We start from the raw sequence: 27,450 nt of genomic DNA, 5'->3' as shown, positions 1-27,450 counted from the left end.
CATGAATTTGGTTGCTTGTTCAATGTCCTAGTTGGAGAAGCGAAAATCCTTTGATTATAAGAGTCAGTAAAAGGAGAAACGTCTAATCTAGGTGCGCTTTTTATGATTGCAGTATCAAAGACGGTACGAGAGTTTGAAAATTCGAATGGATGGACGAGGATGAACTTGGGCAGAAGAGAAGCTACCCTCGCATAAGGAGAAGGGGCGAAAAAAATAAAATTCGTTGTGGTTATATGCGTAGAGGAACTTTGTGTACAATGTGTGAGCTACTTTCGCAGTTGGTTGACGTTCAAACTCGTCTCGCAATCTTCGCTTCTCGTTTCGCTCCTTAACGCCTCGAGAACTTTAGCAAATTTGACGGAGCCCTTCGGCAAAAGGCAGAATAGTAACCAGCGAGTATACGAGTTTGCGAAAGCGGCTGATTCGTGGCAAATTCATCCTTTGCCCTGCCCTCAAATAGCCCACAATATCTTCATCCACGATGGGCCTTCATTCAATAGGTATTTTCCCGAGGAAATTGCTCGCTGAGCTGAAAACATTCTCAACGTTACGGTATATAGTAGCAGAATTTTCTTGGCCGTCGAAGATCAGACGAACTTCTCCATTCTTCATCGACGACGCCCCTCCTCGCTATCATCCCTTTCGAAATGTTGATACAAGCTTTCCTAGACTTTCCCCCTCATGCAATTAACTTCATCGCAATTTCTATGAATTCGAAAACCAGTTCGTAACGAACGTTCGGGAGTGTTGAAACGAAAAATTCTGAATTTCAATCTCGTAATGCATACGATTGAGGTAATCATTTTTCATCATTTTTCAAAATATTTCATCGAAATCAAAACATCATTCGAATCTCTTTCATTCGCGTTATTGACACGAGCATGTACGAGCTTCAATATTTAACCACTGATAAAGGATATTAACAAACGAATTGACTGGAATTCCCATCCCTTTTTGCCCATTGTATTTTGTCGTCATACAACTGTACACGTTAATTACTAAATTTTCGTATACGAAATTCGACAGACTTGTGAATTTCGCTTGATTAAAATCATTGCGTGAATAAATGAACGAATGAATAAAATTAGTAATTAAACTGAAATATTATTCCACCGATGATTATACGCAACGTCATTCCACACACTTTTCAATGTTTTCTACAACAAAATTTCTTAAGTACATTTACTTCAATGGTTTGTTTTATTCTCACGAGAGCTCACCAGGTGTCGCGCTCTGAGCTAGAATTGAGTGAGTGCAAAATGTTTGTGCAATCAGTCACGTTGCACGGTACTTCAATGCGTGAGTTCTTTCACCCCAGCGAAAGGGTAGCTTAGACGCGCTCGTTGCCTTAATAATTTCTTTGAATGGAAATAGCTATTTTATTATCTTTTTCATTGTCCCTGTTGATGTCGTTTCAGGTTTTTACGGAGCCATCGTTTCAACCTCACTTTTCTCCTTCACCGTTCCTGGCCCAATTTCTGTGAATGCATATGAAAGCTGATGAAGAAAACTTGGCCGATAGAGGACCGATGAATTTTCACTGAGTTTTGGCTGCTCGAGAACATCAGAAACTCAGAACTGCCTCCTGCGCAGTGGTTGACGCGCGATACAGTCCGCGTCAGAAACTCCTGAATCCTGAACTTGAGAGATCGTGGAAAATAACTAGTCGGAGCTTCGCTCTCCATGCAAAGTGGCAGACTAATGAGTTTTTATACAATTCTTGATGTGAAAAATGCAGCAGTTCGTCGGTGAGTTCGTTGTGTCAGTGTCAGAAGTTTGTGTTTTTATATATTTACGAAGATCGTTGCAATTTGTAAAAGTGGATGACTGGTCATCGTAATTATGCCAGACATGTAATAGACGTGACAAGGTCAAACAAATATTGCTGAGTAGCAGTGAGACAAATAATTAAACAGAGGAATAATAATGTTCGATTGAAGAAAAAAAAAATTCCTTCAGTAAGTTACTCATCGGATAAAGAATGTCGCTTATTACAAAGCTGATGAATGCAGAGAGTACTATGATTCTATAAAAGCAATCAATCTTTTGGTTTGTGGATTTAGGAAATTCTTGACGCTCTTGTAGGTTGAGTTGAAAGTACACGTAGACTCCTCCATAGACATTGTTGCATGCTCGGAAATATTCCAGGGTAATCGCACTACGTTCATTAAGCTACTCTTATCTCGTCAAGCTAGGATTACGTGGTCCTATCTTCGCTAATAAGCCAAGATTATTTTAATTAATTTTCGTGGCGGTGCACCAGCGCCCAACCGAGCTGCGTTTTACCACACTGGATGGACTGTTTTGACCATCAAAACAGAATATCTCGACCTCGAATCAGCTTAGCGTGCTCCAGCCACTCCCGCAAAAGCACGATCAGTCGAACCAAGATTTTAGCCAGGATAATACGCAACGAGATCGTATCCACAAATTCAAATAATATGAAATTATGTCCACGTATCATCGCGCTAATCTTTGATTGCTTGCAGTCTGCAGCTTTATCGTTGATTTATCCAAAGTGAAATGCGATGACGAAGTAAAGATCCATTTATTTTTGTCACTTTAAGCTGTTATCCGCAGCTACCGTCGCATGAGAAAAATCCCAAATTCTACTCCTTTACGTATAACGATAAAATCTTTTGCTCTTCTGGAATCGCTAAGAAGTCGACGGTTTGCTTTATCGTTTTGGGATTATCGACCAATATTGGCAATTATTATAACAGTCGGCGTCAGTCGGTCCAGTGAACCCGAGGATCACTTTTCATCGTACTCACCATTCAAATGAAGATAAAAGGGCTTCCAGAAAAGTTTCCTCTTCATCAACGAGGAAACTTTTTTCTCATTTGTACTTACATCCATTGTTGAGAGATGTACGCGACTGGAGAGCGGTAGTTATTTCCGTTGGAGAATAGAATTGGAGTTTCGATATGAAACACGCAACTGCTTACCTCATCATGGATTTGGAATGACGCAAATTTGATAATTTTAGATTGAAAATGAAAATGGACTGAAAAGTATCGCTTCAAAACCAAATTTCCAATTTGGGGGGTTCAAATGCTCTGAATGGAGGCAATATTTCCAACTTTTCGAACCACGTTATCATGCTCGATCGTCTTTATTTAACACGCAACTGATAAAAAAATACAATCGAACTTGAATGATTGCAGTGAACAAATAATTATTGTAATATCAAGCCTTAGAATAACTTGATAAATTTCGTCTCCCTGAAATTCGTTCCACTCACTTCGGAATAGTCCATAGATATTCGAATGAGAGGACTTTGAAGGGTGTGTCGTTTCCAGCTCGATTGATATTCTGCACGCGAAAATATCTTTCTTGCCCGGTGTGTTTGTCACGAACGTATATAGCACGCAACACTTGTTTCTCTAGAGTTTCTTTCATTCCATCGCGGAGTCTGTGTTCGGAATGAAGAATGACGAATGGTAACTCCATACCAAACGACGAGGATTTTCTCCGTGAAATAATTTGTTAATTTTCACGAAGAATGGCGGGGGGAAGGGAGTAATGCAAGTTGTGGGGAAATAATATCGGAAAAATTCAATATCAGAGGCTCAAGTGGCGATCGATTTATCATTCTCTCCTTTGCGCACATTAATTTCTACTCAATCGGAGGGAACGTTGCACCGGAGGATAGCGCGTTCTCGTATACGGGTGTTACACGTAAATGCGGATTTTAGTTTTGTTGCTCGCGAAAGTTTAGGGAAGGAGGGGGCAGAGAAAACTGCAGTCAAAGTGGAATTATCGTGACGGTAGTTGAGTCTGACTTATCGATATACCGCGTGAACTCTCGTGCGCGCTCGTCGACTACAAAGTTTGACCAAGCCGTGGGTAAAGTTCAGGATTCCCGTATGTATGTAAGTGTATTCCTCGGGATACGGTTAGCAAGGCCAGATGGAGGGGAAGCGAGAAGAGGAACCAGCACGGATACCACGGAGAAGAAGTTCAGAGAAAGGGAGGCTGGTGAGGTCATTTTGTGAGGGTGCACCAGCGTCGAACTGCTATAAACGAGAGTGGTTCTCTACTGTACGGGAAGCATGAAACTATGAGAGAGCATGGAAGTATCGTGGCTCGGAGTATCTCTCCTGTTTGCAGAAAACCTTCACTGAAGTTTACCAACTTTCGAAACAATTTCGAGGCATCGCGGTAACGTTGTTACCTTTTTCTATCTCCTTTCTTTGTTGATACAATTTTTTTCCTTATTTTGCATGCGACCGGGAATGAGGGCTTTTGCAGGCGTTTTTTTTTTTTTTTTCATCAGCAAAGGTAAGAGTTGTGTGCGGAAAATGTCGCTTTGCGAAAATGCGGAGATTCTCTATTCTGTTGTGCGGTTATCGCATATTTCTCTTCTTTCAATTCCACAAAAACGATCCCTCCTCTCACTCCCTACTTTTTCCTTCTTTACGCTACTCGAAGGGAGGCAAAAAGAGTGACAACTCAAGGCAGGCTTTCTATACCGCTAGCTTAGTTGCGTATAAAACTTTGGGTTTAACGATGATTGCGAGACCAACTCGTCCGAGCGTTACTCTTTTTACGGGAAAACACTGGACACGAGGCCACCAATGCCCCTATGAACAATAGCTATTCCGGTATAGTGTGTACCGAGGCGAGAAAACCCGATGAGACCGCCGGAGATTTGTGGAATGGGGAGTCCGCCGTTTCCTGTATAGCAAATTTGGAGACAACTCTCTTGTTCTCATCTTCTTATCCGAACTTTCAATTTTATCTCACGGAAATAAATCCTCTTCCGGAGGTCGGAAAAAGCTTGGATCGAGGCTCCGAGCTTTCGTCGGTACTGGATACAGAGATTAACTTTAACCGAAATTACCTTTGTTTAAGGCGAATTTAATTGCTCTCTTTTGAATTTAGAGCATGGTCATCAGATGGGAAGAATTTTATATTTTTTTACCTCTATTTTCGCCCTGCGCTCTACGCAGTGGTACTTTCAATTCCGTTACCATTATTCCATACCAATGCACCGGCCTGACGTGGCATTTTTTGGCATCATACTGCTTCTCTATCTGAAAACGCATCCCTTCCGCTCCCGTAAATCGTTATTCGCTATACGAGGATACGAGATTCATTCTATTGGCGTCGGGTATGATGGATTCGTCACGTAAATCGTGCTACCCGATTGCTGACCCAACTCTCTCTCTCTCTCTCTCTCCAGCCATTTGGTTAAATAGCTGTGACAGTCCATATCCGTTCCGGTCTGGAATTCGCTTTTATTTTTTCCGCCCCCTAGTCAAAACCAATGAGATACGTGAGGTTGTTGGCGTTTTTTTATTATTGGATCAACGTTTTTCTCGTTGAGGTTGGACGATCGATTCATTATTTTGTCGAGGCATTGGAAGCGATAATGCACATGAATAATGTCCTTAATATCAGTTTCAATATTAGTCAAATGTTGCGACTCACTACTGGACCGATGGAGACCAAGCTTGAAAAAGTAAAATGTAGAATGATTCGTCGTGCGATAAGAGAAGAAAACTATAGAGATCGAGAATTCTCCAACCTTCCTCCACGCGGTTCATTTTACTGTTGTGTGTTGTGAATGCTTCATATGTATGAACGAAAAGGTGCCTTAGAGTTTCATAGCGTTGAGCGTTTAGGAACTTTTTGCTGGATTTTTTCAACAAGTTTGTATTCTCATTGTGAAGAAATGAAAATTGTATGACGAGTAAAAAGTAAACTGCGCTACGAGTCTCGTGGTCGTCGTAAGAACAAATGTTTGAAAAAGTCTTTTCTTCTAAAAACGTAATTGGCCAATTTTTTTCCTCATTAAGAGATCTTTATGAATCATGTAGTATGGAAACATCTTTTTTGGAAAGGACTCAAAAACACGTAATCATTTCTGTCCTGCACAGGTACAATTTTGAACTGCAAATTATGATGTCGATAATCATTGCGTTTGAAATGAAGAGACCATAGTGAATTTCATAAAATCGTCGACGAGAATCCGCACGACGTTATCACCATTGTAAGTTTCAGTTCGAAATTTTATGTCCACGTTTTATGTCGTAGTCATTTTTGCTATAAGTCCAATCGATGTGAATTGTCAGTTCTTGCAAATATAAAAAAAAAAAAATGAAAAAACGAGAGTGTATAACATGCAGTAGTGGATAAATTTAATTCCAACAGCATAACGAGGCGCAATGTGTTGAGAATAAAGCGTGTAATTCGCAGGGCTTGTACTATCGCGATTCTCTTCTATCCATACAAGTATATAATTCTTTTCCAATTTCAATAAATCACCTTACACACTCAAAAATGTGAAAAAACAATATTTTTAAAACGAATATATACGCGTGTTCGTACATTCAGGGGAAAATCCAGCATATTTCGATGACATTTTTTTTTATTTACGTCGTTTGACAATCAACTGGACCGTTAGCATGATTGAATTTAATAAACACACTTCTACTGTGTGCATCATTCTGTCGACGATCGAGAAAACGATTCAATTAACATACATTGTTTCCTTTAATAGGAAACACATCCGACTGTATGTGTTGTCGATTTATTCAAACGAATAATGTTGATGTTCGATTCGCGCGTGTGTGTTACACACACACAAAGCTCGTTTATCCGCGTTGATTACGGATGAAAGTCCGCTGAAATCTGTAATTCGTAATAAGTTACTCCGGTATTACGTAGAGGAGAATGAAATTGGGATTCGTATGCCGTCGGGTCGATGTTTCCAATGAAGTTATTGTTTTTGCCATTGATTTTTCTATCCTCTTTCTCACTCTCGCTCGCTCTCCCTTCCTGTTTCTCCGTCTCCCTGTGGAAACGTGATTTCACCCAATGACCTACGTGTGTGCATAAACAATGCGCAATTCGAGGACATGTGACGTCGCATGAAAGGAAAGTGATTTGACGGTTTCGTTCGGAGGGAAAAAATTCGGGAATCCGTAGCACGGAAAACGAATAGGAGTGACAGTTCGGTTGATGCGAACGAAAAGCATCCTCTTTTCCCTTTTTTCGCTCTCCTGACACTCCCGTTGTCCATGGACACCGAATCAACGAAGCGTGCATTTTAGCGAACATGTGCAACGAATGTGTACCTCGCGTTGGTCCGTGGATAGCTTCCAAACATATAGATACGTGACTCTTGATGTCATATTGTTCTCATACCGTCAGAAGTACAATCTATCAATTTTTGTTTTCATTTTGCAATTTTGCAACGGTGAAATTATTCGGTGGTGTAATAAGGATCCCTGGCGTTCGAAAAATGAAGCATACATACCGTTCTGCAAGTTTGACGTATCGGCGAACCTGGTCATAGGTAACTGAGTTGGAATGTAATTTTTTCTCAACAATTCTCGTGGTGCATTTTTTAATCTTTGCAAAATCGTCTTCCAGTCGCTTCAATAGATTCTGAAGTTTTTCAACCTTCGTAGCTCCGTCGAACAACAATTAAATTTAGTTGAAATAATTTTTTCACCAGCTAAATGTACACCAAGTTATCGAATTTATGTGCTGCACTGTTTTCGATCTCTCCCTAGGAATCCGTGGCCAATAAAATCGAGTGTGGCGTTTGATCGTGCACATGCCTGGAGCAACGGAAGGCGGATTTATAACGTGAGCGTGGTTTCCCATGCATGCTTCTCTCATCCTATTTTGCTGCATTCGCGGACATTTGGGAATATCGATGCCTCGCCGCCCAGCTCGAATTCATATACGTCTCCGTTGCATTTTTTATTTTTTTTTTTCGTGTCGTCTCTTTGGGCTCCCAGGATGCAGCTATTTGCAGCGTTTGAACCGATTTAAAGCTCAAAACGAGCGTCCTCCATTGCTGCGAGCGTCGGCACACCAATAAATTCTTAACTCTCGAAAAACATTTATAATCAAAAATGATTCATCATGTTTGTGAAACAATAATGCAAGGAAGGGCGTAGCTCGTTTGATTTTTGAACAATCAGGCTTCGTTCCAAGGCTCTGCATTCCAATTTTTATCAACAGTTTAACAATGATTTTAATGAAATCGCATCATTCAAATTGTTGGCAGAGGTTATTTTTATTAGAAAGTAATATTACAAGTTGCAGTATTCATTGTTTTGATTGTAGGTCCTTTTGACGTAAAATCATCATCAAAAACTCCAGTTCAGTACAAGTTACTAAAAGAACATCGGGAAGTACGACTACAGTAAATTAGACATGCATTCTCATTTATTGGTTATAGTTTCGAAACTTTTTTCCTCATGAAAGTCGTTCCATTTCACCGAATCCTACATAATAATCTGTTTTTCTCGTACAACTTCTTCGAGAGCGTTCTCTAGCCCCTCGATAGCTGGAGCAACGTGCAAAAATCATTTCTGTCAGGATTCAAACTTCGTTAAAGTTTTAATCCTGGTTTAACCCGCATCAGAGAATGAAGTTGCGGCCTACTTATGATGGTGCGTTATAAAAGCCTTTGTCGATCGAGATTTGCACTGAACTACTATCTCGAAAGATTGATGATAGAATTTGCTTTTTCCAACGGCATCAAATCCTTTCTCCTTAGTCCAGATTATTTTTTGAGGTAAAAACGAGACTGTTATCGTAACCTTCCGTCATTTTGACTTACGTAATAAAACTTTTTGATGAGAATGAGGATATTGTTTCAGAATTCAAGGCGTTTTTATATTATTCGAGGAAAACGAGAGCTGACGGATAATCGATGCGAGTTTTTCGCCCCTGACTAATGCGAGAAATTAATCTCGTCATCTCAACAAAGATCTCCCAAATGTCATACTGTTATAATGTGGTTTTCTCGCAATAAGAAAATTTGTCTGAATCTCGCGTTTCCAGCGTCTCAACTCCAACGTTCCGAATAATATCTGTACGCATAAGCAATTATACGATGTGACTCCGTACGCCGTTGCCTGATGATTCCAATTAAACAGTAATCATGATTCTGTTTGGTTTGCAGAACGCAATAATTCGTACATTTGTGATCAGATATGACGAGTCAAAGGAAATAGCAAATGTGGCATCGAGCGAACGTCCCAATTACGAGAATCTTCTGCTTTATTATTCCTCTCATTCACTATAATTTACGATCCTCGAAAAATTTTCGATCTGAGATCATGAGGAGTCGATGGATTTTCCATCGAGTTTCACATCGTTCTGTTTCAACGTGACAGATCATAAAGGGTGTCTCATTATTACAGTCGTTGTATATTTTGTTTCTATACAGAAGTTTATAGATCATCGACGAAATACTACGCAATTGCAGTTGCACGTGAATCCACCAATCATTTCATTTCCGGAAGCAAATTTTCCCATTCCCAGATATAAAGCAACGACGCATATTTTGCAGTGGGCGTGGATTAATTATCCGCAATTATAATCAGGCGTTCCAATACCGAACTATCATTCGTATTTAAGGGTTACATACCATGGGCATGATTATAGCCAAAATCTAAATGTTATATGAAGTCATAAATATGAATCTGTTTCACAATATTCAGAACGATAAAATATAGAGCTGGTACTTGTTCTAGTTTCAGAGCGAAAGATAGCAGAATTATTTTCTTAAACTATATTTCGAATTTTTATTTTAAGAATGGTTAAAATCTCTTATCGCGAAACTTTCACTTATTCTGAATGATTAAGCTGCTTAATATGACATAAAGTACATGAATGTAGTTGATTTTGGGTGGGGAACATTAAAAACATTCGCCTTCTGGTGTCGGTAATCAAAGGGAAGATGTCTGATTAAGCTCGTTCACATTTTCTTCATCGTTCTTTCTTGCTGCCATTTCCTTTTTTCTCCCTTCCTCCGTTTCTTTCTCTCGTTAAGTTTTTTCTACAGAGGAGCCTCTACCCGCCCTCTTAGATTCGCGCTGTATCGCCTTCGAGCTGCGTTTTCCGCATCTTCGCGATAAAGCTCGTTCGCAAGACACGATAAATAATTGGCCTTGCTACAGCATCGCACGCTCCCGGAGCGTTGTACCCTTGCTGCAACAGACTGGATGCTCTTTCCTTTCTTTATTCACTGTTACATAAACGTCTATATACGTAGTTATGTATTCATTAAGGGCGTGTTACTGTGTTCGCGCGAAAACCGAAGCTGAAAAGCTTCTGACAATGTTGGAACGAGCTCGTCGCACAATCGAGCAAATTTATTCCTGTCTCGGGAGAGAAACTCTCAGTTCCTTGAGACATCGGGAAGACATAATTCACACCTCGTTAACAGCATCGAAGAATGTTCCTTTTTTCATTCAGCTTCAATGTTCTTTATGGTTATTGTTTTTTCATAGTATACGCGCGCGACTGATAACGCGGAACTTTGCAAGTTCCCTTTTCATAGCGAGCAACGCGATGGAACATCAGGAAAAAATGGGAGCATTTAACGCCTTGAATTTTTAATGAAGCTTTAAACTTCTGTCGAGTCTTAGAATTCCTTAGAGTCGCAGCATCGATGGAATCAGGATGAAGAATAGAGCCCCCAAAACCAGTTAATTTTGAGAAAGTTATTTTTATGATTTCAGAAAATTTCATCGCTCGACAATGACCCCGAATGGATGGGAGAGTGGAACGGTTTGAGAGGATAAAGTTGCAAGTGCTAAAAAATGAGAGATCTACACAACACTAAAGTGGGAAGCGATATTCGAGGCGAGAGGATGTGGATATGATTGTGGCTGCAGGTAATATTGCTGATAGGCGGGATCATTTCGCTCAGTGCGGTTTTAATTCAGAAACGAAAGGGAGACGACGCGAGCGAGGGAGAAAGAGAATAAGGACGATAGCAGAACCACGAACAGCGCAATCACGAGTTGTAGCTCTGACGAGACACGTAATGGGGGATGAAGAGAGCAGAGGGTTGCATACATGCGAGCGAACATTCAGGCATTCCCAATGATTCGGGCAACGCTTCTCTCTATCTCCCAGTCCCTGTTGCGATCATCCCTATGTGTAACGTAACTGTTGATGAAACTTGGAGTGCTGTTTGGACTTTCATTATTAAAAGAGAAAGAAATAGATACAAGAATAGCGAGAATAAGGGAATTTGGACCATCTTCTCCCCTGCTTTTCCATTTCTCTTTCTCTCTCGCTCACTCACTGGTCTCATCTTATTACTCGTAAAGCGAGGGGCGTGGATCATAACGTGAAGGCTACTCGGGCTGAGAGGCGACATGAAATGTCAAAGGGGAGATAGAACGGCTGCCATGTTATAATGCCAGTTGTAACGTTCCGTAATGGGGAACGTGGTGGACGCTCATGAAACAAAGTGGACGAGCGTCATAACCCTGCAGACTGTTCAACACAGAAGATACTCGCAAGCGTACACAATATTATGCGCGCTTGTGAACATTGCGAAATCATCGGCCGTATCGCCCTCTTGACCCATAGGATCGACCGGTACTCGTCCAGACACCCAACCAACACTTCCTCCGCACTTATGTTCATGCACATTTGGGGCACCCACGGATCATTAAGCTGGAACACGAACTATTTGTCTCCTCACTCGGAGAACCATGGAAAAAACTGCTTCTGAAAAATCAATTCCCGAAGAGATGAGCGCAGTCCAAATTTTATGGAAATTTCATTTGGAATAGTCGAAATCGAATTTCAATGAAATATTACGATTTTTTCACTCCTCGATACTCGCAGTACATTAATCGTGAAACTTTATGAGTACCACGTCGCAGCGAAAAGGTCACATAAATTGATGATGTAATTGAACATTCCAGAAAATTATATTACCCCATATTTAATAATTACTCGAGAATTTTCTCCTTAATTGCGGATTTTTTTTAGATTTAACTTATACTACGGCACAAGCGGACCCAGTTGTTGTCGATTTCCATCTACGTATATGCGTAAGCCTCTCGTTAAGATAATCAGAGGCAATAAAAATTTATTTAATCACAGAGAAATTGGAGCTCCGAGTATATTTTTTAGACTCGAGTTACTTGATCATTTGTTAGATTTATCAGGAGCATCAGATAAATTCGAGACCGAAAAATAAACGACGAGTGGATGAGGGTGAAAGCAACAGGAAAGTAGTTCAAACTAATGACGAACTTCGGTTCTTTGGTGAGGGAATTTTTCTCCACTGTTCGTACGGTGGGATTTTTGCATAATCGTAATGAAGTTCTATTGTAAAATGCACGGAGTTGCTTCGTACGAGATCCCAGGGAAAAGTCGGGTGCGGGGGAAGAAAAAAATTGAACGGCGAACTCGTGATACGTTGGCTCCGTTGCCTCCCACGCGAAGTGAGAAATAGAGTGGAAAAAATGTTCTACTTTTTTATCAAGATTCATTTTATTGAGTGTTCTAGTGTTAAGTTGGGGTTATGGACAATTAGTGCAGGGAGGAAGTTTACCGTAGTATATAATCATTCGTTCGAAATTATTTTTTATAACTGCTCCGCAGAAAAACACACGTGAGTCTTTATCTACGAAGTATTTTATAAAAACCTTTGGTATTAATTCATGTACGGTGCTGATTTATCGTTCAAAAAGGCGAGGTACAATTTTTCAGCAAAATTGAGAAGAGCGAAGGGTCTGAAAGGTTCCGACCTTACGGGGAATGCTACGAGTTGCGCAGCATCAAAGAACATGCCTTTTTACTGAAGGAACAGCGAGAAGAGAAAACCTCACCAGGATCGCTCCGATGACGCAGAGTTTGCGAATGATTTTCCCTTTTTCGTAAAATTGCTGTTCAACTTCCTGTAATGCAGAGGTTTTTATCGGATTTACATACGATTTTATACAGAAAATTTCACCGACGCTTAACGACGTGCCGCCAGCTCAATCATTGAACTTTCACGAATGTCCTTTCTTTTGATCATTTTTCGTTAAAATCTAAAGAAAGAACCGGTAAAACCGTAAAAATGAAAAAGCGTTAACGAAGAGTAGAAAAGCGTAGTAGTGAGTGAAAAAATCGTTTTTTTTCTTACGTTTCTTTTAAAATCGTAGAGGTGGAATTTATTTAGGGCAATCAACTTTTGTCGGTAGCCAGTGTTTCTCTAAGCGGGTTTGAAATCACGTTCTGCGTGTTTTTTTTTCGGAATTTTCCTGACTATTTTTGCATGGTCGATTCAAAGAAGTCGTAACACCACGCTTTGCTTGTAATTCTTTATTTACGTGTTATCGTTCTAATTACCATATCTACTGAGGCCTAACTTTATAGGAAGATGAAAAAGATGAGGGGTTCGTCGAGGACGGAACTTTTGAGTACAAACACACGCGCAGATAGAAGAGCAAAAGTAAAAAGAATCCGTCGTTGACGTTCTGACGCTTTTCACATTACGTTACGCTCTCGATTCTATCTGAAAACTCGAACGCTCTCGTGGATAAGGCACGAAACGCGCGTCTTTTCATAAAGTTCCCTCGTTATTTAAGCGCTTGCTCTTTCGTTCTAACCCTCGTCCGTGGAATATCCATAATACCCAAGAGAAAACCAGGTGTTCACTATCACGCCCTCTCTCCCTTGCTCTCTCGCAGCTCCACTTTTTATATCGTATAAACCGTGTAAAAGTATGGCGTCTTTAGGCATATACTTGTACGTGAGATAACCGAAAGACTCGCTCGTTTTTTTCACTGAACAAAATGTAATTTACCTCAAACCATGACAAAAGATTCCTGGAAGGCTTTTCCTACATTGTATTTGATGATATTACATGATTTTTCACCCACCTTTTATCGTAGGTACGATATGTACGATCAAATGTAAAATTCAATTGACAACCAGCCCATGAACCAGGTCGAGCAATCTCCACGGGATATTGTTTAATATCAAATTTTCACGTAACTACTAATCGAGTCATATTCTCTTTCATGAAAAATTGTGAGTAATTCAAGCCTTTAGAAAATAATTTGAAGACCAAATGGCGACACATAATACTCATATTTATAGTCAGGATATTTAACCTCTTCGTAGTGGTTCATTAAAAAAAAAAACGGTTGGATACTTCCGTTCATAACTTCCTTTAAATTAATCGGAAACTGACATTCGTTTTTTTTTCAATCGCCCTAAATAAACCCGCATGGATACACGCATGTGCGCACGAGCGTCCGCACATGTGTGAGTATGCATGTATAATACAAATGTAAAAGGGGCACGATAAAGCTAATAAGCCATTGACTAAGCCGTCGTCGTAGAGATTGGTGCTTATTGGAACGCGTTCGGGTGCACTGGCCTCTGGATGCGATGGAACTCTGGCGTGGACCGGCGTTTCGTGCACAGAGATCGCGCTCGAGAAATGCCAGCGGTTCGCGTCTCCCCTCTTCAGTCACGATCGTACGTCTCGCACTTGGTGGAGGAGATATTCATAGACGAGGAGGGCTTCAGAGAACTTACGGGCTATTCGTGGTTTCCCCATAAAGGTACGGGGACGCGACGGTATCGGAGCTTCCACGCACGTATAAAATCGTTGGAATGCACGCTCGAAGTTTGAAACTTGTGCAGCAAACATGCTATACGAAAATTTTCGAAAGCTCCCTACAGAAAGAATCCCTGATCGCCCTCATATCGTTTTTTTTTATTATTTTTTATTTTTATTTTTAACGGGAACGCGTGCGAAAAGTATTCGTTTTATTTATAAACGCTTGATTCAATGGCTTATAGTTATTTTGGAGCGCAACGGAACTCCGGCTTGCTCAAACGATTTCGGGCGAACGAACGTATAATCCGACAGAACCTCGTAAGGTGGACCGATAAATTACAAGGGCAAAGACGCTCGGCTATAAATTGTTACGGAGTCGCGTCGAGATTCACCTATGAATTTACGCGGATGGGGCACGAATTATTGAAACAGTTGTTATGCGTGACAAGTTACCAGTTTCATTAGAACGCTTTGAGGAAAAAAAGCATCGTTAAAGAACTCGTGTCGGGGGCTCAGTTCTCCCGAGATTGAACCATCAGACTCCACCATTGAGAGATAAAAATATCTATTTCACTTGACTTTAGTTCGAAAAATTTTGTGAGCCACTCTGTTTCCAACTAAGTGCAGCAAATGCAAACACAGTTCTGTATGTTTTGCAGATATTTTTTACGAATCCCGACGACGTGGAAATACGGATTTATTGCGTATAGCTGAAGATTGGAAACGTAGCTTAAACGGAGGTTTCTTTTACGAATGAACGTTTCAATTGCCATACGTTATTGATCTATTTTTTCATAACTGTCCAGCCGAGGGGTCCGGTGTCGTCTACATTTCCTGATTATATAAGCATTATTTTCCTTTTCGTGTACCCGCCACTAAAACATCGAGTTTTTCATTTCGCACAAATAGCGGAGCACGAAATGAAATGCGGAATAGCAAATCGCGAGTCATCCAAAGTTCCCTCGGTAGCGAGTGAAAAAGTTGATGCAACACGGTCCTGTATGTGGGACACGTTGGCAAAAACAGAACGAAAAATGAAACGGCGAGAGGCGAATACGCGAAAGTCGATATTGATATGAAAACTCCGCTCCAGGTAGTTTTAGACCATTGTTATAGGTTTTTGGAAGTTTCTCTTTTGGACAGAATTATTTTTTCAATTAACAATAAAAAAAAAAGGGCTCGCAGTAGCTTTAGGGGACCGAGATGAAAAATTCTACGAATTGACGTGTCATCTACGGAATTGATGCGAATCCATAAATTCGTACATGACATTTTTCGAGTACATTAGCGCTTGGAATTCTTGGCATTGCATTGAGGATGGAATGAGATCAAACGATAGGAGAAAAAGTACAAGTCAAGAAAAATTCCAGGGCACGGAGTGACGAAGCACTAGATGGGATACCAAAGGGTGTTTCTCGTTGATTGCAGCTGACAGTTGAGAAAGTTGAAAGAAGAGGAAAAAAAGTGTTTCAATTAGCTCCATTGGCTAATTGAGTTTATGGGCAAAGGCAGGAACGGGGTTTCCTCTGTCTCTCTTCAGCAGCAATTGCCGCAACGGGATTCTCCGCGCATTTAGAATTTTTTTCTTCGCGTTCTTCAGTGGTTAGCAAGGACGCTGAAGGGGAAAGGGGATGGAAGAGATAAGTATGGTAGAGAACGAGGAGAGAATGAGACGAAATAGGAATTCGGTGGCGCGAGCTACCCAGAGATCTCGACGCTTTTATTCGCATTTTATTGGCCGCTCTGCTACGGCGTGCATCGCTTCAGATCTTTCTGTTTTGCCATTGGTAAGCACGAATTGGGGCTTCGCCCATTGTACACATATATGTTTTGCTTCATATACAGTGAGAGTAGAACTCGAGTGACCCGGCACCACACGCTTTTACCCGATCCATAGACGATATCGCATCGGAGACTTCGAACCAATTTCCGTCTCGGCTCCATTAACGATAGCATACGATCGCTCCCCGGCGACACTCTCCGACAAGGGAAAGACGACGAAGAATCAAGGGGCGAAGATCGGTTAAGGGTAGTACCCGAGACTCGGCCCGTCCTCCGTTTGGCCCGTGATGCCATTCAATTTCTCCTTTTTCCCCCTTATCCTCGTTTCTCCCCCATCGCATATACTCTCTTTCTGCCTCCGTCTGCTCCCTTTTTCATTACACATACACACACACACACGCACTATCTCACGCTTCTACGAGTTCGTTTTTTTCACGGATTTACCGTCGAATTTATTTGACCAAGATGCGTTGGTGGAAAACATTCGACCATTCGGGTGCTTCTACGACGGTCGCCAAAAAAATCTGTTTCAAAAACCCATCGATTGGGACGATGACTCGAGTTCTTAATCGGTTTGTCACGAGCCCGAAACTCTGTTTGGATTCGTATTTCATCGTTTATAAACTCGCGATCAACGACCCTTCGAAATTTTATACGAAAAAAAATCGAATGGGATCGAATGAAAGTACAATTCAGAAAATAAATCCCCGATACAAAATCGATGGAGCACATCGAAGCACGGAGAGTTAATTAAATATTCTGATGAGATGCCGAAGAATGTTGTTAGCATGAAATGGAATGAAATTTGAGTGGATTAGCAACAGGGATTGATTTTTCTATAGCCTTGTGCGACGACCCATGAGAGTCTCTCAAAAAATGTGGTCCCACTTATCGTGCTGTCATTTGCTTCCAACTCGCCGAATTAATCCTTCCAACTGATCCCCGACAAAAGAAAAACAGATAATTCGTCGCGAAGTTTCTTTTTTATCTCTTCAAAATCTAATAAACGTCTCAATCTCTGTTCGAGTACAATTAACAAAGTGAACTACTTTCGAAGAAACACTTTTAATGATTAATGCCCCTATACTTCCACTAAATCTTTATCGCACAGTCTGCAAAGTCTTGCTTCTTCATTCATGTATTTATTAACGTATTAATTATGCTCTTACCTTATCCCTGTGTGTTGCCTTATTGCTCGTTGAATTATTCAAATGTAATGCGAGTCTCCAGGAACACACTCATATACTTAACTACGTTGTTACGTTCGAGAATCAATTATCGTATGATCCACCAATTCAGTACCCAAAATGACGACAAATATTTTGACACTGTAGCTTCTTAATTCCCTGTATATTTGGTATACCAAAAAATTTTGATATTGCTACAGTTTCTCCCTCTTGCATGTGCATCTACTTGTGTCTTATTACTAAAATGAAGATCTTACGTTCCTTGACAACGATCGTCCTTTGTAGTAAACAATATCAGAGACACAGAAGACGTACGAACTTCAAGCATTACGCATCTTATCGTATTTCTGTCAAAGAATAAACCGCCGCATACTTTCTAGACACTAGTTTGATTATTTATTTCGCCCACTTCGTAACATTATTCTACGGAATGGAAAAATTCAAAACTTTTTTGACGGAACACTTTTTCTCCTCTTGCAATATAAACACCGCTTTCATTATGCTTCAAAGTTAGCTAAGCAAAACGCGAATTCTCAATTCGTTGTTATATATTAAGATATATCCAACGTGGATATTCCTTTGGTGCTATGACAGGTTGAGCGCAATCGCGTCTCGCCGGCGCCCCATCAACTCGCACTTCACCATGCGCGTCTACCTAGTTCTGGGGCCGGGTAAGGATGCGCGTACGCTACCCAAACCCCCGTCACATTCAATCAACGTGTCGTAAATTCGTGAGCCCGTAATCTATCACCTAGCAAATATTTACATCCAGCCACCCCCGTGCTTTAGCGCATCCTCCTTTCGCAATATTCTGTTCACTTGTCTCGTTCATTTGCGGTTTGGAACGCTGGCATTCGGGTCGCGCTGTTTCTCCACACTTGCTGACGGAGATCGAAGGCGCCAGGTTAAAACGCAGTTTGAAATGAAAAATTGTCGGCAAAATTTTTAATTACGAGTGAACATTTTCCGCGAAGTTATTAGTGGTTAATCAAGTACGCTCCACCATAGCAAATGCTCGCTCTTAGAAGTCGAAGGAATTCTGGGGAAGACTCAATGATACTGGATTTCTTTCCACATTTATATGGAATACTTTTCATTTCATATACTCTTTTTTTCATTGCGAGCATCTTCTCGAATCCTCGTGTTATGAAGCATGAAGAATGAATGTACTTCATGCAGCTTCTCGATGGTTGGTTATATTGGAAACGCGAAACTCACGTCCCGTTGCAACATTCAATCAGACATGAGGCGAGGAGAGTAAAGTTGAGAGATTTTTAACTCGCGACGTCTATGGGAATTCTCGATGCCGCATGGTCTGAGATGTATTAGCTGTCAAAGAGAGCTTAATGAGATTTCGTTTGATGAAAAGAGGCTCGTTACTCCAGTGAGGTCAGGCACTCTTAGGAGACTTGAAGGGAAAGAAAAAAAAACATTGAAAGCAGAGGTCTAATGACATCAAATGGAAAAGCTCATCATCGTATATGATACTTCATTGAATGTGCATGTGTGTATGAAGAGAATTGGGTGAATCTACAATAATTTGCTGTTTCGTAGGAGTGCGAAGCCAGTTTTCTTCCTATAAAATGTCATGCCAGGTAATGACCTCCGCTGGTACTCAGACACAAGTGCGATTTATGTGCGTATATATAGTTTCGGCTCGAACGGTTGAACAAAACGTCGCAATTAGAGAAGGGTAATTTTGCAGAGAATCTACAACAGTGGACTGAGAGCAATCATGGTAATTACTCTGGGCGATTGCGTTTGTTACTACATATATATATATGTACGTGTGTATATAAGATACGACGGAACATCGTGTGTTCTATATTTTTACTGTACTATAGACAATGGGAAATTGGGGAAAGAGGCATCTGAGTTTCGTTTCGGGCTACTGCATCCTCTCACGTCATCAGTAATTTTCGAACGAGATCAATATATGACCAATGACGTATCTCCCTTCTTTGAGAGTCAGGGTCACGCGAGACAAGCACACCCAGTATTATTCCCATTATATTTTCTCTCATCACCCCGATATAATACGGAATGGAATATTCTCTCTGCTGTTCGATCGTAATATACCCATGGTGCAATCGTGTTAGAGCCCATGTAAGAATTTATATGTGATTCATTCCTTTAACGTCTTTTAAAAAGTCCTGAAAGATAGTACGTGCTGGTCAGAAGGTAGGCAAAAAGGAAGGATTCTCATATATTCGTGAAGACAAGAGTTATGGGGATCGGGGGGTCAGCCAAAGCTCACTGATTCACGAGCCTTTTGGCTGGAACCCAAAGCTTCGGCCAATCGACTTTTACGCTTGCTAGCCTAAGTTGATCTACAGTCACGAAGAATACGGCGCATAGGGGGATTACGAGCGGCTTTTTATATACCAATATTTTACAGCAGTATTTAATAGAGCTTTATAACTCTCGGGTATATCTTTCGACGTATCATCGGATGATGGACCTAGTTCATAAGAAATCGTTAATCAAAATCAAAACATGCTTGTTGACGTGTGCGGTGTGAAGATTTTTTTCCGTATCTCCGAAGAGTAATGTTTGGGATGAGATGACTTTGGTTTGCTTGAATTTTTTTTGTTGGCTCCGCTCACCGCGATTCCCCATCGTACTTTATCTCGTGTGAAATATAATTCGAGGCTTTGAAGTTTAAAGACAGCCAAGATTGAAGCGAAGGGAACGACGAAGTTGGGGTATGTGTTCAAGAGTCAAAAGTTACTGTGAACAATGCCAGTCGGTTGAAGGATGGATGAATAACAGCGTTAAGGGACGCGGCCGAAGTAGATAGCTGGATTTGAGAGGTGCTGGCAGTTCCATGGGAGGGAAGAGTTTCGAGCGGCTATGAGTATAATGGATGATAGGCTCAAAGTGTCACATGCAGCGGTCCAAAGCCGCGCCGTCCACACTCTCCAAGCTGTGTTAATCAAACAGCGTATGAAGTTGGCCAGGGTTCCCATTGCTGGTCAAGGCTGCCGGTATTTCTCCGTGATGCAGATCCTCTCAATGTTGAATGTCGAATGGAGGGGCGTGGGGATGCGAAGGACTTGTTCAACGTTAACGTAAGAGCTTGCAGGAGTAGGTGGGCGGCTGACACTGCGTCGGAGGCCCCTCGTCTGATAAGGGATGACTCAGGTTGCGTAAGATGAAATGCCCATAACAGAGTGTACCAAGAAGCAGCGCAGAGTGATGACATCCGGTGGCACGGAAACGTGGCAGGAACCGTTTCCCGTGTGTGTCCATTGTCATATGCGAGATATATGCACAGGGTGTCTGAACTGCGCCTTCCCCTCAAATCCCTCTCCGTTAAACCCTCTTGTCCCCATTCAGCGCCCCCGGAGGTGGCTGTTCGTCCCTAATTTGAGGCTTCTCGACAAGATCCGGCTTCTCTTGTGTGTGATCACCGGCCGCTTCCCCTATAACTGTATTCACTCGATACAGGTACGTAAACTGGTGTTACGCGCCTCCGAAATCGAGATCCTCCAGATCTGAATCTAATACCATCTCGTTGTGGCGAGCCGATAGCCCAAGGCAACTAGGACCCTGGTTAAGTCCGAACTCCGCGCGTCTGTTCCGATCTCTCAGTTTCTCTGCACCGGAATCCTCAATCACAATCGGCTGGGTATTGCGAATTTGCTGCTGTACGATGCCGCTACTGTAGAAACCGCGGGATTTCTCGACCGTACGAGCTTTCTACCAAGTCCAATTTAGCTTCGACTTGGCTCCATCTCCACGCCTGTATGTTCCATTCCACGTATCGGACGTGCGAGATAGATTGAGACTAGTTTCTCGAATGCGTTTCGTACACAATCATCAGGCTGCATCTCTCAACGGGACAAATGTTCTTCGGAGTAACGCGAAGCTTTGAGTTTTATTTTTAATCGACATCACTCGTATTCACAGCTCGCGTACTTCTTTTAAATCTGTTAGTTATACCGGGCATTGAGTCCGATATATTTCAATAGAAAACTACATCGCTTTGTCCCTTTTTTGCGGTAACTCAGAGTTGGCACTCTTTTGTCAACATCGTCGCGCCGTTCACGAAATGGAAATTACCAGCGTGCTGTACAAGTTACGCGTTTTATAGCGTCGCTTTATAATTACGTAGTGATTAAAATTTTTATTCCAAAGTACTGCAAAAACTGCGGAATTCACCGGGGCAAACGTTAATCCCAACTTATAGTGGTAGCTCTGAATTAACGAGTAATGTATGAGTAACTCAGCATGACTGTGCGCCAGTGAGGGCTAAAAAAGAGCAAAAACAAAGAACGAGAGGCACTCGTTACTGGGCTGTTACGAGCGTTATAAAAGCTCTCTATGCTCTCTCTCTCTCCTTCTCTCGTATTTGCTCCCCGATCGTATATTACTCGACTCATAATCGGATTTAGAGGCAATGGACTATAACGATGAATTAAGGAACTATAACTTCTCACAAGAAACCTTTGACGTTCGGATGTGCTAACTTTGAAGACTTCAATCACGACCGAATGAGTTTAACATTAGTCGAGAGTTGCAGAACATTTTTTCATCGTGTCGAATCAAGATATCATTTTCGCATGAGATAAAATATGTTAAATATTCCCATTGCAGAATTATTAGATAGAATATATCTGCGCGATCAATGCCGAATATTCAAATGCTACTCCGCATTGCGCTGATGAAGAAGGTCGTCATCGAGATACATCACGATATACTTCAAGATTGATACGTGCTTGCCTTTAAACCATCGGAAGCTAACTCCAGCTGTCGTAATTACTGTTGCTGAATATGCTAGATAACTGTTCCGAATGTGCATGCCGTACATGCGCCGTAATTACGATTATGTGGGTGGATTTGAAACGCAAGAGGCCAGGTCACGATGGATCTAGGTGGGACTTTCTCAGTCTCCCTCTCTCTCTCTCTCTCTCTCTCTCTCTTTCTCTCTCTCTCTCTCTCGCTTGCAGTACGTGCTTATGATGTTCTCGCGTCGATACTTCCAATCTGTGTCTAGGCCTCATCAAGCGCTACAGCCGGTGATTATTGGATAATCATGATCAGCCCTTATGCCCTTGTGCACTTGAACGTTGATTACGCTCGGTGAGGTCCTGATACTCGCCTCGCATGTTGCTCATTATTGTTCGCCCATCTTCCTCTCTTTTTATAACTATTATTCGCCATTATATTGATGTCACCTTGGTATGCAATTGGGAATTGATCAACTGAATTTCGATAAACTACGATCATCGTTTGGGTTAACCGATTATGATCGACTTTTTTCCAAACTGTTCACGAACGATAATGGAATTTGGACTGATTGAAAAGTATCATCACTTGAGATGTTAATCTAGTTCCAGGTGTCTACTTCGATCCTGCAAACTGATTGTCTGTTGATTTACAAATGGATGCCTTTTTTCGATAGTTTCCCACGGAGAAGTTTCGAGGTACAAGTGTATTGCTTTCAAGTTATCGTTGAAGCTTTTATGAATCCCCAAAAATTTAAGAGACAGACAGTAGCTAACTTACCTATGTCTGGAGCTCTCCTCGCTATGAGTTTTCCTCTTAAGTAGCAATGTCAGGTAATATCGTTTTTCTAATCCTTCCAAAGAAACACCAATAAATTTGTTTATTTTTTTCGAATATTATTGATCAAATTACACTCAACACTTGAAATTTTCGTTCGGTTTCGTTGTTTTCTCATACTCTATAGCTGTAACAATCCATCGAGGCACCACAATATTTCGACGATAGGAATAAAACGATTTATAGTCCCCGATCGGGAGCAACAAAATCTTCAATAACTTTGTCCCTGTCATGCGGGTGGAATTTCCAAACGATGTATTTGCGAGGTCACATGAATAATCCAATTTTGATATACGTTTTTCGTTCAACTTGAACTATTCTTTGAGTTCCATCTCGCATTTGACTCCCAAGAGGTTTGAATGGAGCCACGCCTATCAGCGATCGATCCCACCTGGGCTTACATCCATCGTTTGGTCGGCGGAAGCTTTTCGCTGCTTTAAATATACGTGACGGCTCATCGATTCTACAGGCTCGTGGGAATCACGAAACGGCAGCCTTGCACTTGAAACGAATCGGTCCAAAGTGACTTGGACTGACGAAGATTTAGGGCGGAGTATGCAAAGGTCATTACTCTGCAAACCTCTCGAAAAACTTCTACGTTTGCTCGAGTACAACTGCGCACTCGGAGCATCGAGGAGATATTCAGGAACAAAGAATCACTGGTGGTACTTTTGTAGGTGATTCGCTGTTTGACTTTCCTCGCCCCTGCGTGTCAAACTTCCAATTCGTCAGACGCCATTGGCGGAAGTAACTTACAGCTTCGAATACTCTTACCTACTTCCTTCATTCTTTTGTCTTTGTACGTTACTACAACTTTATCACTTCAAACTTCCCTGCCAGTGAGCGCCCTAACTGTGCCTGCTAAACTCACAATCTGAGATTGGAATCGAACGTATTCACCATTCATGCAATCCAGTTTTATTACGTTTGTGGGGACGAAAATTGCTCCTACGAGGGTTGTGATTCTGGAAAAAAATATCTAGAGATTTTTCTCCCTTTTTTTTGTGTTAAAACGAATTATAATTTACTGCTCAAGGCACATATGAACAGAGTCTGTTCACTATTCCCAATCAGGTGTGATACGTATCGCTAGACCGGTGAAGGGGCCAGTAAAGTATCATAGAACCTGACAGAGAGCAATAGACGGCTGACAAAGAGATAGAGAAAAGTGCAGAATTCGAAGTAAAAAGAAACCAGGCGAGAGGTGGAAAATTCATTCGAGTCTGCTCGACTCTATTTGGACTGAAGTCGGAAATTGCTCTTTTATAAATGAATTTCACACCTGGAACACGTCCCTAATTTAAACCTTCCAATAACGAAGGAGAGGATTTCAACAGAAATCTGAAAATCCATTTGTAAACAGAATCTTGTTCATCAGTACTCGATATACTTTCACCACTCCACACTTTGTCCTTGTTTCTATTCGTGCATAGAGAAAAACTATGAAAATCGTCGACTCATCAAAGCACAGACATTTTAAGCGTCAAGTTTTTCCTCAGCACAATGATATTTGTAAACTGTTTAGCCATACGCAGTTGAAAATAATGTTGTCACAATTAATTCCTTCAGAAAATTTGGATCTCTGCGAACGAGTGTTCCATTTCTCGTGGGTCATCGATTTTTGTAGTTTTTCGAGAAGTTACTTCTGTGAAATCGAAACAAGCTTCATTCCAAGTTCAAATTATATATGCTATACATTTCAGAGTAGATTTTATTTGAATTTCCAGAGAGAGAGAGAGAGAGAGACACAGTACACAATGTGCGTGTATGCGTGCGTACAAGATTTCTTGTATTTTTTGTCCACCAAAAGAAAAGGAAACGTACGTCCATTGTTCACGAGGCAATGAAAAATATTTGCTGCGTCGGCTACTTTGAACGAATTACATTCAACGCCGAAAATACCGGACTCTTTTACGACGTTAACGAAGAGATGAGTTACAGAATTTTTTTATTTCCTCTTTGGCTTAGGGACGCTTTTTGTCGCCGAACGTTTATGATAAAAATGGTGAAAGACGAAATATAATGAAAAAGGGTGGAGAACGAAAGAAGATACAGAGAGCACTGGATAATACGCATTTTTACTGTCTTCATAAAACAAGAACGCATCCCAACAAAACGATCAGTAGTTTCAAGAATATAACAAAGTCTTTTATATTTTTCAAACTTTATGATGGACCAATGTGGTACTAAAATTGTTTTCTTACTGCGTTTTAACGCTTTATGATTTCATTAAAGCATTGTTATGCGCCGGGTATTCGTCCTGGTGAGCGAACTCGGAAATGAAATGTATGAAAATCGGTGAGCGAAGAATGATACAGGGGCCGATCAGGGAGGGACGGAGCAGAAGAGAATGCGATTCATAGAATAGCAGGTGGCTCAGGGAACGGGTGAGCTTAATGGCTCTGGTTAATTTCGTCGAGATAATTCGTGAGAGTTTTCTCAGTACGAGAGAAAGAGAGGTCTGATTGTCAAATTATTATTATTGTTATTACACCTGAGCCCGATGATGGTTAAGTTTACACTCGAGATGATTCTAATCAGAACCGCAATTTGAGACACGCTGACTGCATGCTTCATAAAATTCGAATATCCTATTCGAATAGACTCTCAAGTTCTTTCCATTAACCGAATATTTCCCTTCGAGGTTGGGTTATCACAACGGAGATTGAGAAAAATCCATTCACGTGCTTAATGGACTTTTAAACAGTCGATCGCGGGCCATAAGCTCTGTCCATAACGTTCAGACTGTTATTTCCCAGTGTGCCTGTCAGGAATTAGGCAAATCTTCAAATTTCCTTTCTCCATTAATATTACGAAGATTTTTTCTTTCATGTTTGCGAGATTGTATGCAATTGAATCATTCCATTCGAGCAGCAATGACCAGAAGGTCGAAGAAAAATGCTTCTCGTGAATTTGCCACCTACGCCATTATTTTCTGTATCATCAATGAAAAACCTCGAGTGAGTACAAAATTACGCTCAATCCCATCGTACGATTGCATTCATTTCACATAAATTTGCAAAAAAATAATGAATCACCGTTCCCAACGATTGATCGCGTAGAGTAAAAAGCGTGTTTTCGGAAGGAGCGTTTATTGGATCAAATTTCACGAGAGGTCGCGGGTCAGAAGCACAGTGCTGAACGAAAAAGTTGCGCGTAGCAGGGGACAAAGTTTAAGTGTACACAAAGTTGAGTTAGAGTTTTCACTGGGCGTCATGTACTTTTTTCTCTCATCTGTTGGCAAGGGGCAGACCGACGAGGAGGCTAGCCGGCTCGTAAAGTAGTGAGCATGCCACAGCTTTCGACTCCTTGAGCACGAGACGCGCCAGCGAAAAGGGGAAAGAGACCGTGCAAAACAGACACAGGCGAGTGCTGTGTATTCTGGAGTTTTGGTACACTTTCACATACGTACGTGCGGATGAACGTGTTTATATGTATGAGGAAGCTTCCCCTCGGCTCGCGAGTGTGCTTGCGAGAAGAAAATACCTAAATTACAGTCTGGTAGTCTCGTCTCGTTTATTTCAAATCTAAAACGTAAACTCATGCATAAATCCCATTGATATTTACCTTCAAGTTTCTCACTCAATGTCAAACATTTTTCACTTATTCTAACAACAATCACGAAGTGCACCGTTCATCGATCGACGATTCGTTTGAATGTCTCAAATCATTGTCGTCAACTATTTCCTTGATGAAAACACGAATTAACAACGGAATTTCCTGCAAGTTCTAGCACTGCACAATTCACAGTTTAGTAAGACCGCAGTGAATTATTCCCGCAATGCGTAAATCTGTTGATCATTGAAATTGTTTTTCGACTATAACTTCACTTAATGAATTACACTTGAAACACTCCTGAAACAATGACCTTGGGACTAAATTGTTTTCAATAGGCGAGCATGAAATAAACTTGGAGAACGTGAGCAGAGGGATCGAGCCTTTGATCGTAGCGTGTCTTCACTCGTCGTATGTTTTAGTCTTGGTTTTCAACACGGTAAGTAAGAAAAATCACACCGATCATTCCGTGCTTCTCAGCTGTCACTTATTTTCCCTTCATTCACTGATACGCGCGTTTATCTATGTCCCCTTTCATGTGAGGAGCATAAGAAGGAGCAGCTGTTTCTGGTGCGGTCCAAGAGCGCGTCACTCCCATTGAAGAGTTGCCGGCAGACTGGGCGATCGTGCGCGGTACGAGAGATGTGCGAAGCACACGGGGGGACACCCACGAACTATGGGGATGGGGAGAGGCAGGAGGAAAGGAGCGAGGAAGTAAGCGAGGAAACGTTATGGTGAGCGAGGAAGACACCAAGAGAGAAAAGATCGCGATAGAGACGTTTCTGTGTATGGGTGCGAAAAAGAGAGAGAAATACGTAGCGCTGGATATTCCCGACGGGGAGAGGAAGAAGGAAATTACTGTGCGAGGGAGGGAGAAATGAAGAGCTTTAAAGCTCAGGCAGGACGGAGAGAAGGAGTAACAAATGCATACATAAACGCGAGAGAGAGAGAGAGAGAGAGAGGAAGCGCGGCCAAGGTGCGCGCAGCATCCAACTCTCAAATTTTCATCTCACCGCGGGA

The 27,450-nt window shown here is 41.4% G+C and overlaps 2 protein-coding genes across 4 annotated transcripts in view; one reads left to right on the top strand and one right to left on the bottom strand.

The window, feature by feature from the left end:
• Nucleotides 1-11,663, top strand: part of LOC122419079 (uncharacterized) — a 67,052-nt gene extending 55,389 nt beyond the window's left edge. Inside the window, exons 2-4 of the transcript XR_006262809.1 lie at nt 113-500; nt 1,419-1,748; nt 10,497-11,663. The gene's annotated coding sequence lies outside the window, so the exon portion shown is untranslated. The remainder of the gene's footprint in view (nt 1-112; nt 501-1,418; nt 1,749-10,496) is intronic.
• The window catches only part of LOC122419073 (protein artichoke-like), a 59,595-nt gene extending 32,377 nt beyond the window's left edge, over nt 1-27,218 (bottom strand). The window contains exons 1-2 of one of the 3 annotated variants that reach the window (XM_043433337.1): nt 26,443-27,218; nt 26,288-26,343 (exon numbers count right to left, since the gene is read on the bottom strand). The gene's annotated coding sequence lies outside the window, so the exon portion shown is untranslated. Of the gene's footprint in view, nt 1-22,818; nt 22,889-26,287; nt 26,344-26,442 lie in introns of those variants that run through there. The other 2 variants (XM_043433335.1, XM_043433336.1) reach the window with 2 other exon arrangements.
• Nucleotides 27,219-27,450: the final 232 nt, after the last annotated feature.

Source organism: Venturia canescens, chromosome 1 (assembly GCF_019457755.1).
Source record: "Venturia canescens isolate UGA chromosome 1, ASM1945775v1, whole genome shotgun sequence".
NCBI classification, from domain to species: domain Eukaryota; kingdom Metazoa; phylum Arthropoda; class Insecta; order Hymenoptera; family Ichneumonidae; genus Venturia; species Venturia canescens.
The sequence above is the reverse complement of the archived record's forward strand: the minus strand, read 5'-3'. Positions and strand labels throughout refer to the sequence as shown.